Source organism: Chlorocebus sabaeus, chromosome 8 (assembly GCF_047675955.1).
Source record: "Chlorocebus sabaeus isolate Y175 chromosome 8, mChlSab1.0.hap1, whole genome shotgun sequence".
Lineage (NCBI taxonomy): Eukaryota > Metazoa > Chordata > Mammalia > Primates > Cercopithecidae > Chlorocebus > Chlorocebus sabaeus.
In genome coordinates this window covers 20,979,132-20,999,136 of record NC_132911.1, presented here as the reverse complement: position 1 = coordinate 20,999,136, position 20,005 = coordinate 20,979,132, and positions in this window count along the sequence as shown.

Below are 20,005 nucleotides of genomic sequence, written 5' to 3'. Positions count from 1 at the left end.
CCTATATCAGTTAGGGCACCCACAGGAAACAGCTGGCATACTCACCCCGGGATAATTTTAAGATGCTTAATTTACAAAGGGACTGATGACAGCAGTGTGGGCAGCATGTGATGGATGGTTCATGGCCCTGGGGCCAGCTGCATGGAGCTGTTAACACCCCATCCTGGAGAGCTAGGAAGGTATAGGGGAATTTGGCAGATGGAATTTGTCTGCTCTGTCAGTTAAAGCTCCCCATCTGATTTCCGAGTGCCCCTGCTTCTTCACCAGTGCCCTTACTTTGTCATTAGAGGTCTGGTAGGGATGAGAATTAACGGGCTCCACAGCTCTGCAGCCCTTACTGTCAGATCCTGGGCTTAGTCCTCACCATGTCTCCCTGTGACTGCAGGAAGTGAGGAACTTCATCACTGCCATGGATCTTCTGGTCCCCCGAGTACGTTCTGAATTGCATGCTCATATCCTCTAGGGCTGTAAGAAGGAGCAGTGCGTGCAATTGGCTGCCTGATGCCTATTCCCACACACGTGGGATCCCAGGACATGGGGGCTCAGCCTGTAGTGCAGTGTCCAGAAGCCCCACCAGGGTACTGGGGCAGGAAAGGTTACTTCTCTAAAAGTTCTGGTTTCTGGAACTGAGGGTGGGGCCTAGGAGGCAGCATCCTCATCATCAGACAAGCTGTCATCCAGGAGCAATGAGGCAGTGAGGGAGGCACTGAGGATAAGGCATTGGGGAGGAAGAGGAAGGTGGGGCAGGAGCAGTGTCCTGAGTTGGAGATCTTGGCTGGGATTCTTTCTGTGGGGTTCTCTGACCAGCACATGGAGCTCTGGCCCTGCCTGCTGCTGGGATGGATGGTCAGAAATGCTTTTTCAAGGGGTTTTACCTCTTATTCTTCTAACCATCTCTCTCTCTCTCTCTCTGCCTTCTCCTTCCCATTCATTCCCCCTGCTTTTCCTCACAACTGCTCTGTTTGTTTCACTTCTGCCTGTGTCTTTTCCTAAATCTTTTACTATCTCTCTTTTCTTTTTTTTCAGCTTCTTTTCCCCTATGTGATGCAATTATTTTTATTAGCCTGTGCTATCTATATATTTAAATCCCAGAAGTGTATCTGCTAATTGTACTTTTAGGGAAATAATTATGCAAGTTAAGATGATTAGATAATGAAAGTGTTCTCTGGGGCTGGCCTCTTTACAAGGGAATGGTGGTGGGAACAGGGATCCTTTCTACTGAAACTAGCAGGGCGGTTCAGTTCTTATTAGGACACTTTTGAGACATCTTACAATCAGATCACTCCCAGGGATTGGCCAGAGGGCTAACTCTGGGAGCTCATCCTGTGAGCAAGATTGGATATTTTGTGGCCTTCCAGGAAGGAAGAGTTCCATGATACATGGCTTAGGACGTAGGACCCCATGGAATTCCTAGATCCATATGAAGATTCCAAAGACACTTGGAGTTTCTGAAACTTGAGCACACACGCATGTGTGTGTGCGCGCACACACACACACACACAGAGCAAGATTTGGCTTCCTTTGGGCAGAGGGTTTTGTAGATGTGAAATTGCTGAAACGCATCAACTCTGGAATTGCTTCATTGTACACTAATGGTGGCCGTAAGCTTCCTGCCCACTCACTCTTGTCATATAATAAATGTTCACAAGATACATGCTTTCCTTCTGTGGATTCTGCTCTTGATTCAGAAGGGTGGCTTTGCCAGACACTGCTGGCACACCTGGGCCATCACAGGTGCCTACCACACCCTCACATCCAGTCGCTTGCTGACCTGACCTCCCCAGGCAGGAAGAGGTGGTGCTGGTGCTATTTTTCTAAGATGAGGGGACATTGAGAGAGGCGATGGCTGGGGGGATGGCCCAAGTTAAGAAGGGGCAGAGAGAAAGGGTACATGTGATTTTGGATGTGTAGGGGAGCAGAGAAGTGAGCCAGGGAGAATGGGGTTCTCTTGAGTATTGAAGAACTGGCAGGAGTAATTTCTTGGAAGAATAAAAGGGGATGGGAGTCTGATCTTGGTTTAGAGACACTATTTTGCAAAAGGAGAATTTGATGCTCAGAGGGGATACACTCTTCTGCAGTGGGACCTTGGCACTTCTCCATTAAGAAGTGGAATGAATTCCTCTCCCCTTGAATCTGTGTTGCCTTTAGTGACTTGCCTGATCAACAGAATGTCGTGGAAATGATGTTCTGGGTTTTCCAAGGCCAGGTCATAGGAGCTTTGTGGTTTCTGCTTCTCTTTTGTAAACACTCACTCTTGGGGACACTTCCTCTCAGAACCCACCCCTCAGTGGGTGAAGCCCAAGACACATGGAGAGGTCACATGAAGGGGCTCTGCTTAGTGCCCCGCCTGAGAGGCTGCCTGGCAGCCAACATCAACTGACAGCCTTTGGGAGGGGATCTTGGATGTCCAGCCCAGCTGAGCCTTCAGTGACCTCAGCTCCAGCTCCACCTGACTGTAACTGCGTGAGAGACCCCAAGCAAGAACCGTGCAACTGAGCTCAGTCAATCCAGAGTTGTGAAAGGTGGTGCATTTTGTTTTGAGCCACTACGTTATGGGATAGCTTGTTATGCAGTAACAGATAACTAGGAACCATATTTAAGAAAAATACTCAAGATCCTGAATTTTAAACAAGAATCAAAGGGTCTTCTCTCTGCACTTTCACAATTACTTTCAGAGAAAAGGGGTAGTTTTAAAAACAAGCTTCCCGGACTATGCAAATATATCCCTTTCTGATTGGACAAATTAACGGTGAGATAGGCTTGAGCCATTGGCCTTCATGCTTGAAGGCAACTTAGAGACCATGGAGTAGTCATGGACCTGCCTGCTTGCTTTACAGATGAGAATCATGGAGCTGAAGTGACTTGCCCAGCGTCACCCAGGTGCCAAATGTCAGAGCCTGGGCTGGACCCTAGGTGCCCTGATTCCTAGCTCAGTGCTTTCTTTATTATATTATGCTGCCTGTTTATAATGCTGTTTAGGGACAGGCAATTCCCTGAAATGGAAGTTTCCAAAGGCTTAATGAGAATGATGAAAGGGTGTGTGTGGGGATTCTGAAGTCACCTGGGCTCTTTCACAGCTCTGTCCAGCTGCATGGTTTTTAGGGAGGCATAGCTTGTTTCAGTCAACTCAGACTACCATAACAAATTACCATAGACTGGCTGGCTTAAACACCATATGCCTATTTCTCACAGTTCTGGAAGCTGGGAAGTCCAAGATCAAGTTGCCTGCAGATCCAGGGTCTGGGGAAGGCTGCTTTCCAGTTTGCAGACAGATGTCTTCTCATTGTATCTTAACAAGGTAGAGCACAAAGAGACACAGGAGACTGGATGCGGGTTCTCTCAGGTTTCTTCTCTTGTTTTTAACTTTTATGTGAGGTTCGGGGATACATGTGCAGGTTTGTTACATAGGTAGACTTGTGTCACGAGGGTTTGTTGTACACATTATTTCATCACCCAGGTATGGAGCCTGGTAGTCATAAATTATTTTTCCTGATCCTCTCCCTCCTCCCACCCCTCATTTAACTCCCACTTATAAGTGAGTACGTGCAGCATTTGGTTTTCTGTTCCTGTGTTAGTTTGCTAAGGATAATGGCCTCCAGCTCCATTCAGGTCCAGGCAAAGGACATGATCTTGTTCTCTTTTATGGCTGCAGAGTATTCAGGTCCAGACAAAGGACATGATCTCGTTCTCTTTTATGGCTGCAGAGTATTCCATGGTGTATATGTACCACACTTTCTTTATTCAGTCTATCATTGATAAGTACTCAGAAAAAGATAATTTCTTCTTATAAGGGCACCAATCTTATCATGAGAGCTGTACCCTCAGGCCCTAATCACCTCGCAGAGGCCCCGTCTCCTAATACCATCACACTGGGGATTCAGGATTTCAACAGATGCATTTGGGTTATTCAGGGGAGATTGGGGTGGGGGAGACACAAACACTTAGTCACACTTAGTCCATAACACAGTTTCAGTTATTTTTTAATTTTTTTTTTGAGACAAGGTCTTGCTCTGTCACCCAGTCTGGAGTACAATGGCACAATTATAACTTACTGCACTACCTTGAACTCCTGGCCTTGGCCTCCCAAAGTGCTGGGATTACATGCATGAGCCACTGCACTTAGCCTAGTTTCTTTTAAAAAGCATCTTTTCACACTATGTCTGGCAAGAAGACATTGAAATGTGGAGTGATAAGGTCAAGCCTCGATGGGGAATTAGCTGTGCTGAGGCCCAGCAGGGTGGGAGGCTTTAGGGCACCCCACTCTCCTGGGATGGAGAGGGTCTGGATAGGGCAAGGCCTGTGATGAGCCATGTTCCTGCCCTGGACTCTGAAGGCCATTGCCCCCAGGGCTTTCTGCTCATCACCAGTCCAACTGAGAGCTCCCCATTTGAAGAAAAGCAATGTCCAGCTGATCTGGGAGACAGTTGTCTCCATCCCAGGGCAAAGGAAGCATCAGAGGGAGGTGCTCAATGATGAGGGAATATCAAGTTGCTTTTTATGGGTTAAATTAAATGGGTTAAATAACGTCAAATTTATTTGTTGACATCCTAACCCCCATGGCCTCAGAATGTGACCTTATTTGGAAACAGGATTGTTGCAGATGTAATTAGTTATGATGAGGCCATACTGGGAAAGGGTGGCCCTCTAACCGAATGTGGCTGGTGTCCCTCTAAAAAGGGAGAAGGCCACGTGAAGATTCATGCAGAAGCTGAGGAAGTGCTTCTGCAAGACAGTGCACACCAAGATTGCCAGCATACCAGCAGAAGCTAAGACAGAGGCGTGGAACAGATTCGCTTGCATAGCCCTCCGAAAAAACCAACTCTGTCCACACCTTGATTTTGATTGCAGCCTTCAGAACCGTGAGACAGTAAGTTTCTGTTGTTTAATTAAGCCACTTAGTACTTTGTTATGGAAGCCCTAGAAAACGAATACAATGTTAATTAGGTGAATGAATAGAGTCTTAAAAAAAAAGATGAAAGGGGACAGGAAGTAATGGTTTGGAGGAGGAAAAGGTGAAAAGTTGGGTTGGGAAGCCCTGGCGGGAGAATCACAGCACAGGCCTTTGAGACCCTGGACCCATGTCATGCCATCTGCGGTAGAGAATCAGGCATCCTTTGAGAAATAGCTCTTGGCATGTTACTGGATCCCAGTGGAAACAGAACATGGCCATGGACACCAAGTGGCAATGCATCCAGAACTGCCTATTATGAGCTGGGCTCTGTCAGGGCTACCAAGTTATAAAGTCAGACAGGCCCAGTAACCATCTATTGTGGTGTGGAAATATTACATGTGGTGTTGAGCTTGAGTAGGACCTGAGGGCATGACTAACTTGCTAGACCTCCTGGTCACCCACCACCGTTGGATTTTCCCAGCTTGTGCCTGTGGCCATAGAGAGGAATCCTGTATGATCAGCTGGAAGAGGAAGCAACATAGTTTACTCTTGGTTTACAGGTGGATCAACTCAGTACATGGGTGCAAGCCAAAAATGGACAGTGGCTGCATTTCCTCCACATTTAGGGTGACCACAAAGGCAGTAGAGAGGGAAAAATCTTCCCAGTGGGTAAAGCTTTGAGCAGTGTACCTGGTCATCTACTTTGTATGGAAAGGAAAGTGGTCAATTACCTGGTTAGGGGTCTGAAAAGAAAAGGACTAGAGGCAAGGCAACGTGGGTAGAAGCATGTGACAGACATACGGGAATGGGTACCAAGTATAAGGATTTTGAATCATGTTCACCACTAAGTATCTGCTATCAACTAGGTAACTGAGTAGACAAAAGGACTTGACCTGTTGACATCGGTCAGTGTTTTAGTTTGTTGAGGCTGCTATAACAAAATACCATGAACTGGGTGGCTTATAAACGACAGAAATTTATTTCTCACAGTTCTGGAGGCTGTGAAGTCCTAGCCTGGGAACCAGATTCCATGTCTGATAAAGATCAACTTTCTGGTTCATAGATGGTGCCTTCTTGCTGTGTTCTTATGTGGTAGGAGAGGAGAATGAACTGTCTGGGGCTTCTTTGATAAAAGCACTAACCTATTCATAAGGGGTTCACCTTCATGATCTAATTATCCCCCAAAGACTCCACCTTCTGATATCCTCACCTTGGAGGTTAGGATTTAAACATGAATTTTGGAGGGGATGAGGGTGCATATTCAGTTCCTTGCAGCCAGCCTTCATAATAAGCCATCCCACACTGACACGATGGACTCATGAGTGGAGTGGCTATAGCATTAGAGAGGAAGATATGTGTGAACTTAATAGCATGGACTTTCACTTATCAAGGCTGATCTAGCTACTGCTGCTTCTGAAGGTCCACATTGTTAGCAAGAGTCCAATTCAACCAGGCACTATTCCTCAAGGAAACCAATTGGCTGCACAGTGACAAGTTGACTACACTGGCTCCCTTCCATTCTGGAAGAGCCAGTGAATCCTTCTCCAGGGACAGATACCTTTTCTGGGGATGGGTTTGCCTTTCCCGCCCACAAAACCTCAGCCAGCATTTTTATCTGGGAGCTTTCAGAATGCCTGATTCACAGGCATGGAATCTCACAACAGCACAGCATCTGACCAGAGGATCCATGTCACCTTGAGTGAGGTGTGAGAGTGGGACCTTGACTAGGGAATCAATGGTTTTATCACAGACTCCTGCTCATAGGCAGCCATGCTCTTGCAACACTGGGACAGCCCTCCAGAGGCACAGTTGAAGCCCCAGCTGAGAGGAAACATTCTGAAGGAATAAGATACTATTATTTGTGATGCAGTCCATTTTTTAAACCATTGGCATTTATGGTACTATGTCTTCCATAAGAAGGAAGCAAGGGCCCCAGAACCAAGCTGTAGAGGCAGGAGTGGCTCCACTTACCATCATACCAATGACCCACTGGGGGATGCTCTGTGTCCCTGAAACCTTGGGTTCTGCAGGGTTGGAAGTTCTGACTGCTGAAGAGTCACCCTTGCCAGAAGTCACAGGAAGTTTCCATTGAACTACAAGTTACAGCTTGGATTCATTGTGCCCATGGACAGTAGGCAAGGAGAGGGGCAGTGTCCTTGATTAGCAGGAAGAATCAGATCTGGTTTTACACAATGGGAGCAGGAAAGAATACATGTGGAACCCACGTAAACCACCAAGATTGCTGAGGTTGAGGAAACTTTAAAAGGGACAATGGGGAAAGGGGAGAATGGCATTAGTTGTGGCCTAAGGTCAATTGCAAAGGGAGGGCAACAGTTCATCCTACTAACCTCCCTCTCCTGGTTCTTACTTAGGAAGAAAGGCCCACTGGACTCATGAAATTATGAAACCAGCTGCTGCCCAAATCTGTGTGGAGAAGGTTTTCTCAGTGCAAGGGGTGGACTGTAGCAGCCATGAGAATGTGCCTTGGGGAATTCTAACTATAGGGCACACAAATAACCAATAAAGGCAGTTGCTGTGGCTCTGAGATCCAGCATCCCATTTTCACAGAGGCTACATTTCCCATGGGCTGCTTTCAGCTAAAGAATGAATGTGGCAGGTACACTAAGGAAGATACATTCTTGGGAGGCATGGGACTCCTCTGGTGACCAGTGTGGCTTGAGGACTCCTGAACTTGCCTTAGACTGCATCATTCTTTAGGATGCTTCCATCTAACCTTCTATTCCTCTGTCCTTCCTTCAAGGTCAGACTTGCATCATGGTCTGACTGTTCTTACAGCTTTCCCTGGGCCCCTCCCCATTTTCTGTCACAGGCATTTCCCCTAAAAAAAATCCTTGCAGGTTTAATGGTGTCTTGGCATCTTCTTCCCAGGGCACCCAGAATAACCCAGTCCCTTTAACTCTTGCTCCAACCTCTGTAAACAGACCTTCCATAAAGCATCTCTTCAAATACCCTGCTGAGTTGCCATCTGTTTCCTGCTGGGACCCTCAGTGATAGAGATTGCTATAGACTATAAATGTTAGAGAATTTCAAGGAAGAAAAAGCAGTGTTAGGTGGTGTGATGAGAATAAGCAGCAAGGAAGCCATGGGTCTTGAGATATGGGGTTGATCTGATGTTAGAGGTTGGCATTTCAGGTGTGTGTGTGTGTGTGCATGTATGCATGCATATGTGTGTACATGCATGTAGGAATGCATGTGTGTGTGCAGCATAAGCAAAGGTACTAGGGAAGAAACAAGTACATATGGCAGGGTTTGTCCAAGAGTCCACACCTCTTTTCTCAGGAGCTCCATTTGTGCTATGGGAGGAAAGCACCGAGAAATTCTTATTTCTCTGTGTTCAATGTTTAGAATTTGCAAAGAAGTTTCCCCCTTTCCTTATTCATCACCTCATTGCCTGCATCTTTCTATGTGCAGCCAGGAGCTCATGTTAGACAAGAGCTGGGGCAGTGGCAAGGCCAGATGGAAATACAGAAAAACAGGAAAGAAAGACAGAGAAAAATGAGTGCCTTGAAATTCTGGTGTCCAGGGCTCAGGCTACTGGGGGCAACAGGACTAAAGAGCCCCATTTGTTAGAAGCCAAGGACAGGGACCAGTTTCCTTCAGAAGTCAGAGGGTGAAGAGAGGTTGATTTGACCAGAAGCTCCCAAAACAGAATTCTACAAGATAAAGGAGATAAAGGTTTTCAGACATAGGCTTCTATAATTCAAGTATCTCTAAGCTGTTACTGCAAAGCTGTGAAAAACCAGGTTCTATTTATTCCTTCATTCAACATATGCATATGGGGTACCTACCACGTGCCAGAAACTGCTCTAGGTACTGGAGATGCACTATTAAACAAGACAGATGAAAAAGCCCTGTCCTCATGAAGCTTACATCCTATTGATTAACAAATAAACCAGTAAAACAAATAACATGTCAGAGGGTGGTAAGTGCCACAGGCCAAAGCAAAGCAAGAAAAGGAATAGGTTGTGCATGGGCTGGGGCAGAGACAGCTAGAAAAGGCCTTGCAGACAAGGCAACGTAGAACAGAGACTTTAAGAAGGTAAAGGAGCAAGCCTCAGAGATACCTTGGAGAATGGTCCATGCAGAAGAAAGAGCAAGTTCAAAGTCCTGAAGGTAGGGGTGTGCTTGCTGCTCTTATTAACATCTGTCTATTTATCATCCTGTACTAGTCCACCTACACACAGAAAAGAATCTATTTGCAAAGTCTTCAAGTTCTAGTGTTTTGCATTCCAGACCACAGTAATGTTATCTAACTGTAGCATCTAAAAGGCACCAGTGGCATGACAAAAAAAATTATACCTCATTATAGTATCAGACTTGAGGTTCATTATCTCACAATCTGCATCAGTTTCAGCAGCAGATAAAACTCTCCAAATATGACTCCTCAGATGCATCTCCACTTAATCTAGAGACTTTGAATTTAAAAGGCAAGTAGTACCTTGGCTTTTGGGATTGAAAAATTTGCATCCTGGTTCACTTACAGGTTGTGTGGTCCTGAATAGTTACTTAACCTCTCTAAGCCTCTATTTCTATATCTATAGATGGAGATAATAGCAACATCTACCACACACACCAAGAAGGAAATCAGATGAGACTGTGTATTTATAAGTGTTTATGAGTTATTGGCTTTTTTTGGTGGAGTCTTGCTCTGTCACCTAGGCTGGAGTGCAGTGGCACAATCTTGGCTCACTGCAACCTCTGCCTTCCGGTTTCAAGCAACTCTCCTGTCTTAGCCTGTTGAGTAGCTGGGACTACAGGTGCCTACCACCATGCCTGGCTAATTTTTGTATTTTTAGTAGAGACAGGGTTTCATCATATTGGTTAGGCTTGTCTTGAACTCCTGACCTCAGGTGATCTGCCTGCCTTGGCCTCCCAAAGTGCTGGGATTACAGGCATGAGCCACCATGCCCGGCCAAATTGTTGGCTTTTGTATAGCACAAGATGCTAACTGAACCATTAGTCTGTTTCTTGATACATAACAAACCATGTCAAAAAAAGTTGATGGTTTAAAACAACAATCATTTATTTCCTCACAGTTTCAGAAAGGTTGACTGGGCTTAGCTGGCTGGTTCTTCTGTTGGTTTCCCTGGGGTCCACTTTTATGGTTTGCAGTGATCTGGCAGCTCAGCTGGATGACTCAGAATGGATTCACTCACATGTCTGGCCTCACTTACACATTCTTACCTAAGGCTCTTGGCTGGGGTGTCTAGTTTTCCTCCACATAGTTTCTCCTTTATTAGCAGAATAATCTATTTTTCTTTTACATGGTGATGGCCACTTTCCAAGATGAGAGTGGCAGCTGTTAGGCCTTTTATGGCCTGGGCTCAGAAGTTACATATAACTTTTGTTACATTTGACTGCCCGAAGCAAGTCACAATGTCATCTGAGATTAAAGGGGTGGAGAAGCGAGCCTCACCTCTCAGTGGGAGGAACTTCAAAGTCACATTCCAAAGGGATATGCAACATGGATGGAAGAAATGGGCCATCTTTAGAGACAGCATACCACAGTCTGTCCTCTAGCCTCAGCAAATCGCTCCCTGTCATGTGCAAAATACATTCACTCTTCCCAAGACCCCCAAAAGTTTCATCTCATTATGGCATCAAGCTTGAAGTATATTATCTCATGATCTGCATCAGGTTCAGATGTAGATAAGACGTCTCAGTGTGGCTCCCCAGGTGCAGCGTCTCTTGATTCAGAGACTTTGACTTTGAATTTAAATGACAAACATTCTGTCTCAGCACCCCTAGAACACAGCAGTGGTTTAGGAACTAGATAGACCTAAGGGCCAGACCTATTTAAAATGGAGAGACCAGGAACAACAAAGTAGTTGCTGGTCCACAGCAATTGTGAAGTCTATCTGGTTACATGTTGATGTTGGCTTCCCTTATAAGGGTCAGAGAATGTTCCTTGATGAGAGTCTGGTTCTGCTCCCTGAGAGGCATACCTAGGCCCTTGTTTTCTGTAGCTCTTAGATCTTCTCTCTGGACTCTTGGTTCTATCCTCTAAGATGCATTTATTTATTTTTTGTCTCATAGGAAATTATCTGTGTTGGTAGCTAAGTAGCTTTCCCAGCCTGATTCTTGCTCGTAGGAAGTGGAGTCTCAGAGGCTTATCTTCTATTTGAATTACCTCTTTAACTTTTAGTCCAACTTGTAGTACTTTCACTGATAAAAGGCTCTTAAAAATTTTGTGTTTCCTATGAATCTTATTGGGGTTCACCCCATGGCCCCAGTAGCTCTATCCATAATTATTTTTGAGACAGACCTTTCTCTTTGGGTGTGTTAATCTATTGTGGGACAATATATATAAGACTGTCAGAAACCCCTTTGTCTAGCAGAGAGGGTCTCCTAATCACTGCCTTTCAGAGGTTTACCAAAGGATCTTATAAGTACACCCTTGATTTGATCATTTTGCTGAGGTTATTTCTTATCTGAGAGCCTTTGCCTGACTGAAGATACTGGAAATCAGAACTAGTTTAATTTTTCTAAAACAGTAAATTTTTGGCCTTTTATATTTCTTCTAGAACAGTCTTGAAAACCAAAGAGCTGGTTCTTTAGCTCATCCCTCTCTGGCAGTACCTTATCATACACAGCTGAAAGCATCTAACTGATGCTTTTAACATTTTGCCTAGAGATCTTCTTAACTAAATCAATACGTTCATTAACTACTGTTTGTCTTTCAACTTACTGCAGACAACATTATTGGCAATTATTCTGCTGCTACATAACATGGGTTGCCTCTTTTCCAGCCTCTGATAACAATTTCTTCACTTCCTTTCTAGCATACTAATAGATTGTTCACCATTTTTTCCAGCCTTCAGTAACAACCTACTCAGTGACTTCCCATCTCCTATCTGCTGTGTTGTCCCAGAGCCAATGCCACATGTTTTAGGTTTTTGTTACGGTACTCCTCTACTAGATACAAATTGCTTTAGCAGTTATCTACTGCTGTGCAACAAATCACTCCAAATTTTTGTGGTTTCAAACAAGAACCATTTATTTGCTCACTCTTCTGTGGTTCAGTAATTTGGGCAGGCTTAGCTTGGATGGCTTATCTCTGTTCCACATGCTGTTGGCTGGGCTCAGTCATATGCTTGCGGTCAGCAGTCAGTTCATCTGGGAGCTGGCTGATCAAGATGGCCTCACTCACATTCATTCCAGTTGGCTGGGGCTAGCAACTGAGGTGCTTCTGTTCTTTTCCATGTGGTCTCTCTAGTAGAAAGCCTGGGCTTTCTACACTGTGGTGGCAGTGTTCCAAGACAGCAAACCTCCACGTGCAAGCATTTATAAATCTCTGGCTTGTATCGCATCTGCTGGTGTCTCATTGGCTGAAGAAAGCCACATGGCTGAGCTCAAAGTTGATGTGACAGTGGATTAAACAAGGGAATGCAAACTGAGGGGGAGGATCCATTGAGGGGCCATTAATGGGACCATCTACCACACTTGATGTCCTCGTTGATCTGTTCTTGCTGGCTTCCAGACATGGTTTGTAATAGATAATTCTAACACTTCTATTTTGATCTTGTTCTCCTCTTCTTCCAGGATTAAGGGAGGATTACAATTACTTTCCTGCCCCATATAGTGGACCAGATTAGCTATGGCCTGTGGGTTGTGGGTAAAGAGCTTATATTATTTTCAGATAGAGAATTTAGTCACTGGAGTGAATACCTCTCATTTCTCCATTCCTCCCATACTATGTGAGCCCAGAGTTCTCTGTTGAGATTGTTGTTTGTTCTAGCCTGGGTAAGGAATGAGCGATGATAGCATGAAACAGAGCCTCTCATCCTTATCTCCACACTTCACACCTGTATCAAGAGTTAGCAATTAACCTTTACAGTCTTAAGCTATTGAGACGTTGAGTTCTTTGGTTACCACAGCATAACCCAGCCCATCTTGATGGATACACAGCCTCAGTCTCTCCATCCCCTGTGGTCAGTTCTAGCTTCTTCCCTTGGTATTTTTTGATATAACTTAAGCTCCAAGAAAGGGAGGAGGATACAGATAATTAAGTGTCTAATAGGAGAGATGAAGGAAGGGGGAAGGAAGAAAGTATTGGGCCATGAGGAGCCCATTGTTTATTTTCCAGGGATTTATGACATGCCTTCTGTATACCTAGGCTTTGTGCACTGCCTAGGGTATGCAAAGATGCATAAGGCATGCTCTGGAAGGGAACACAGACCACGGGGGAGGCTAACACATGAACAGTGAACCCCACTAGAGAGTGATGGCTACTGCCCAGGGGTGCAACTGATTCTCTGTTTTCTTCTGTAATTGGCTAATTGTCCCTGCAGGCAATTTCCATAGAGAAATTCCAGCTATGGCATCTGGCATGGCGGTCTCATTGCAGTAATTGTGTTTCCAGCCTCCCAACATCTTTGAAGGCCAGCACTCATCTCAATGCATAAGGCCTGTGATTTGTTCAAAAGTCAGTCTCATTACTTTATAATCAAATATCAGATTCAATCCTTACAGATGACAAATATGGGGACAAAAACGAATGCTTCTGAGGGCTGCGGTTTGCAATTTTGAGGCAGAAACGGACTGAAATGGGAAGGTGTTTTTGAACAGTCAGGGTCAGCTCAGAGCAGAGGCCTTGAGGATGCTGGATAGCATTCCTGGCAAAGCTTCAAGACTCTGACATTGTAAAACCACAGCACAGTAACGGGTTAACCCATGAGATGTTAACATCTAACTAATGTCGGTTCATGCACGTTACAGGGAGATCTGGCTTGGAATGTCTGGGATCAGCCTGCTGAAGCTGTTCAGGGCTGCTGGGGAGGTCAGCACAGTGTGGGCATTTCCTGAGATGAGACTCAATGGGGATGAGGCTGGGGGTGTGTGGGGACTTAACCAAAAAGCGTAAGCCACATGTAGGTTGTGGTGGGGCACTTTAACTAGATTTAATGGGTATGAATTTTACTCTACAACATGAGATATAAGGTAAGGATTTTTCCTTCTCCAATTTCAATTTAATTTATTCCCAGCCCACATTCTACCAGGCTGATGAAAAATTCTATCTTAGCCAAAATGGGGACCCTTTTCCCCCACTCTATGCCTTCCTTGAGTTTTGGTCATAACATCTTAAAACTGCAGGATATTTGCTGGGCACTTTCTGGTGTTCAGTCCTCACGGACATGTCCAATTTTGTAGCTCACCTAGTCTCTTGATGCTTAGCTGCCTCTCTGCAAGCTGGCAAAGAGGGCCTTTGCTATGACCAAGTTCCTTTGCACAGGATAGGGTTGAGTCACCTAGATGCATCCCAGAGAGGTGTTCCCAGGGTCTCAGCACCTGCCAGGTGTCAGGCAAGGGAGCAGGAAGTGGATCCTTGGTATTTTCAGGATCCCTCCAACTCTGTCCCCTCTTAGTCTTGTAAATCTTTCCCACCCTCTCCAATGTCTGGCTGTGTCCCTCTGCTGTCCGATCCCAAGCCCTAGGACCATCCTCTTTTCAAAAAACCTATTTCTTTGTATCCAAGATCACATACTTTAAGAAACAAAAGTCTTTTAAGCCTGCCCTGTGGCAAAGGAGCACAGTTTCTAGGACTTAGAGCCCTACTTCTCCCTCTTGGGAGGAAAAAGGGGAAGTGGGTGGTACCTCCTATTCTCTCTAATTTTTGTATGGGTGTTGAGACCAAAATTATACTTTCTTTCCCACATATGCATTGAGTATAGCTTGGTGGTAAAGAGAGGAATCAAAGCACAAGCAAAACTTGTAGACAAGATGGTCAGAAGTGAAGCAGGTAGATGAATGACTACTTCAAAGAACACAGAGCATCCTACCACGCTCTCCATCCATGGGCACCCTCATGGTCTTTGACCAACTGGGATAGATGTAGAAAAGACCCAGATGGAGCTGGGTATGTAGGAGTGTTAGGGCCCAGGAGGAAACTTCCACTATGAATGAGATTCGTAAAGGCATGCTGTTCTATTCTGTGGCCTTGGACGAATATTTATCCAGAGCCTCCCATGTGCCAGGCAACGTGTAGGGCACACAAGGGCTTTGAGGGCCAGCAGAAGGAACGAGCGATGTGGTGGAGGTACAGGTATGAGGATGCAATACCACAATCTCCATCATGCAGACAGCTCTTGAGCCAGCTTATGTCTGTGTTGGTGATTGGGAAATCTGCCAGGAGACTCCAGACACTGAAGAAGGCCTCCCTGGTCAATTTCTTACAAAGCCTCCAAAAGTGTTTCCCTGAAAGCCTCTTCATACACGGTCATCATTGTTTTAAAGATAACTTTTCGGAATCCATGTTTCTTCACTTTGTAGTTTGCTGTGATAAAACTGTCTTTCCCCATACCCTCTCTCCCGGCACAAAGGGAACTTCATGTGGCCCTGAGGTTGGGCCCTTCTCTCCTGCTTCTGCTGAAATTGGAGAGTTGGTGGGGAGAGCTTCTCGGATTGCCTCCCACAAAACCCCGTAGCATTCAGACTTAGATGGAGGGGGTCACTGGAGGGACACCTGTCCCCACGCAGCACAGCCCTGGGAAGGCCACTCTACATGGTGGTTTTGCAGGCCCTCCCGGTCACTGGGGCCAGGCCACTCCTGGCTCTTCATTTCTTGGATCTCGGCTTCTTATGTTTGTTTTGTTTTGTTTTGAGATAGGGCCTGTACTCTGTTGAGCAGGCTGGAGTACAGTGGTATGATCTTGGTTCACTGTGGCCTGAGCTCAAGCAATCCTCCTACCTTAGCCTCCTCAGAAGCTGGGACTACAGGTGCATGCCACCATGCCTGGCTAATTTTGGTGTTTTTTGTAGAGACAGGGTTTCACCATGTTGCCCAGGCTGGTCTAGAACTCCTGGGCTCAAGCAGTCTGCCTGTCTTGCCCCCACTAAAGTGCTGGGATTACAAGTGTGAGCTGCTGAGATTACAGGCATGAGTCACTGCACCCAGCCAAGGCTCTTACCTTTTATTTATTTATTTATTTTTTAATTATTATTATTAGTTTTTTTGAGATGGAGTCTTGCTCTGTCGCCCAGGCTGGAGTGCAGTGGCCGGATCTCAGCTCACTGCAAGCTCCGCCTCCCGGGTTTACACCATTCTCCTGCCTCAGCCTCCCGAGTAGCTGGGACTATAGGAGCCCGCCGCCTTGCCCAGCTAGTTTTTTGTATTTTTTAGTAGAGACGGGGTTTCACCGTGTTAGCCAGGATGGTCTGGATCTCCTGACCTCGTGATCCACACGTCTCGGCCTCCCAAAGTGCTGGGATTACAGGCTTGAGCCACCGTGCCCGGCCTTTGTTTTTTTTTTTTTTGAGACGGAGTCTCGCTCTGTCGCCCAGGCTGGAGTGCAGTGGCACGATCTCCACTCACTGCAAGCTCCGCCTCCCGGGTTCACACCATTCTCCTGCCTCAGCCTCCCGTGTAGCTGGGACTACAGGTGCCCACCACCGCGCCCAGCTAAAATTTGTATTTTTCGTAGAGATGGGGTTTCACCATGTTAGCCAGGATGGTCTCGATCTCCTGACCTCGTGATCCACCTGTCTCAGCCTCCCAAAGTGCTGGGATTACAGGCGTGAGCCACCGTGCCCGGCTTTTTTTTTTTTTTTTTTTTTTTTTTTTAATAATTTAAGTTCTAGGGTACATGTGCACAACGTGCAGGTTTGTTACGTATGTATACATGTGCCATGTTGGTGTGCTGCACCCATTAACTCGTCATTTACATTAGGTATATCTCCTAATGCTATCCCTCCCCCCTACCTCCTCCCACAGTAGGACCCGGTGTGTGATGCTCCCCTTCCTGTGTCCAAGTGATCTCATTGTTCAGTTCCCACCTATGAGTGAGAACATGTGGTATTTGGTTTTCTGTTCTTGCGATAGTTTGCTGAGAATGATGGTTTCCAGCTGCATCCATGTCCCTACAAAGGACATGAACTCATTCTTTTTTATGGCTGCATAGTATTCCATGGTGTATATGTGCAGGGCTCTTATCTTTAAGACTGGATGTCACTGTTTCTTCTTCATTTTCTAGCTTTTTTTTTTTTTTTTTTTCTCTTAGCACTTGTTCCCTTCTGGGGTGCCAGCACAATGGCATGATCTTGGCTCACTGCAACATCCACCTCCCGGGTTCAAACAATTCTCCTGTCTCAGCCTCCTGAGTAGCTGGGATTACAGGTGCCCACCAACATGCCCCATTAATTTTTGTATTTTTAGTAGAGACGGAATTTCACCATGTTGGCCAACTGGTCTTAAACTCTTGACCCCAGGTGATCTGCCCACCTTGGCCTCCCAAATTGCCGTGAGATTATAGGCATGAACCACTGGGCCCGGCCCCAGGGACAAATCTTTTTGTTCTTGTTCTTGTTCTTTTTCTCTTTCTTCTTCTTCCTCTTATTTGTCCTCCTCCTCTTCCTCCTGTTCATCTTCCTCTTCTCATGGTAGGTCTAAAGTTCCATGACATTCCAGACCATGGAGGAACACAGGTCTCGAGGCAGCCTGGAGTGAGGAAAGGGTCTATCAGTATTATGGGTTGTTATAAAAGGTTATATTTAATCCCATCTTACGTGATTCGTTATTATGATTAATTGACTATACAACTAGAGGTATAGAAGTGTACAGATAATCGGACCACTGGCTGGGAATGTAACCCTCCAGCACACCATGGATTTTCTGTGAAGTTCAGATTCAGGCTTCATTAGTTTGACTCATAGTTCCTTTCTCTTGAGAGTTTATGAACTGGTTCATAACCGCATTTAGGTACACCTGTTTGTTAGTTTCTCTCAAAGCTTGGCTATTCTAATGCATCTCTGTTTTTGAGCCTGGATCTCCAAGAAGGGACCCCCAAAATCTTGGCCAGTGACAGTGGAAACGGCAAAGAGAGCAAGAAGCTTGCTGCTTTGTGATAGAATCAATACTCCTAGTTCAGAACCTGGATAGATGTGGGGATACCTTGTGACAGTAATGGATGAGAGGCCCCCAAATCAACATGATCAGTGTCTATAAGAGGGGACAGATCTGGGTAGTGGAACATTTCCCTCCTTCCTGTGACCTTTTCCTTGGGAACAGAAGATCTCAGGCTAGTTTTCAGGATAACTCAGACTTTCAATTTCCTACTCCCCCAGAAAACAGCTAGGTAGAACACAGACCCACTACTGGGAATCAATTCCAGACACAGGTAGGACATGTGCCTGCCTTTTTCCCTCTTCAGGGAGATTCTCTGTTATCATTTGATAGAGGCTTGCAAGTGGCATGTGTCAAGGAAAGTCTTCTAATTTACCTCCCACAGTTGATTTTCTATTTACATGTCTTTTTTTTTTTTGGTTAATTTACTTCAGAGAAATAAAACCAAAGTTTCCTGGTGCCAGCCTCAGAGCTGGATCCCAATCATATGGGTGGCAGAGATGAAGCAGAAGAGGCCTCCCCAGCTCCAGTTAAAATCATGGAGATGGACGGAAGGTCAGAAACACCTATGCTACAGCAGATATACAAATAAAGAAACTGGTGCCTCTTTTCTGGAACTTAGAGACTTTCAGAGACCAGTTAGCAAGCAGCAGCTGGAAAGTGAGACTCCACTGGGGCATTGTGGGACTGGCAAATCTGTAGATGCGCTGGGCCAGGTCCTTCCCCTTGGCCTTTTTGATCCTGTTCCTCCTGCAGTCATTAATTCTACATTCTTTTCAGTGCCATCAGCTATGATGGGTTCAGATATGTCTTTGTCCAACTCCCTTTCAGATGCTGGAGTTGGCTGATTACACTGGGATGCTGCCATAGAGATGTGGGGCTGTATCTCATTCTAGAGCTTTGGACAGAGTGCAGAGGCAGACACTCCATGAGCTTACCGGCCAAAGAAGTGGAGAAGAAAGGAGCAGTGTGTGGTTTTTGTACTAGTACGACCTGTAGCTTGTTGCTTATTTATCCGCGGCATCCACGGTACAGGTCAGGGTAAAAGGAGGAGGATAATAAAGACAGGGGTAAAGCTGGTGGTCAAGAGACATGCATCAGGGATGCACTTGGAGGCATTGATTGATATGTGATGTATTACCTATCAATTAGTCCCTTAGTCCCTCTGTAAGGTCTGATGCTAAAGGCTGGAGTGTGTGTGTTGGCACTCCTGTGTTTGCAGTAATTGATAGGTTTCACTACCTGTCACGTAGTAGGCACTTAGTAAATGCTTGAGGCTCTGGAAAGAACAATTCTATAACAAAGCAGCAAGTTTTCTGCTCTCTCCGCCATCCCCGCTGTCACTGGCCAAGACCTCGGGAGTTCCTTCTTGGGGATCCAGGCTCACAAATGGAGGTTGATTCAATAACTCCCCGAATGTAACCACAAGCAGGTGCTTGGTAGATGCTTTGGATTATTGACTCTTTTCAGAGTGTCTGACAGACCGAGAGCTCCCTTCTCCCCTCCAACAAGGGCAATACTAATTCTGGAAAACAGTGAGTGGTAGCCCAGGCTCTGCCCAGACCCACAACATTGGTTTGAACATTTGTTTCTGGTGAAATACTGTGTCTTGAAATTCTCTTCCTTGGATCACTCCACTCTCTCCTTAAGTTACTTTGTGCTCCTTTGTTCTGGACTGCAGCTTCAATACCACATTAATGCAGACATCTGATCAGGACAGCTCTCTGCAGCTTAAGTCTTGGGAGCTGAGCCTCTCAGGAAACTATTTTCTCCCTGTAGGCAGCTCCAGCAGGAGAAGCGATGGGAGAGGCAGGCTGAGACTCTTGACTCAAAGGAGGGATTAATTATGAATCTCATCCAACTGCTCTATCCCTGTCTCCGGCTGTCACCAATAATTAAGAGCTGACAATACAGCTGTTTTCAATGAGCATTTTCACCTGGGAAATTTAAGGTTCTTTAGAAACATCATCTGAAGATCCATCTTAATACCCTGGAAGCAAAGTGTAATGAACCCCCTGGATGCTTGAATGTAAAATCACTTGAGAAAGCATTAGAGACGGACAAATGTGTTATAGTGGAAACAGCGTGAGGTTTAGAGGCAGAAGAGGTCTAATTCTGTGTCCTGGTTCTTCCATTCATGGGATGTATCATGTTGAACAAGTAACTGAAACTCTTGGATTCATTTCCTTGGCTGGAGACATGGAGTTAATAAAATACTCACGATTTAGTGAACATCTATTATTAATTCGCTGTAA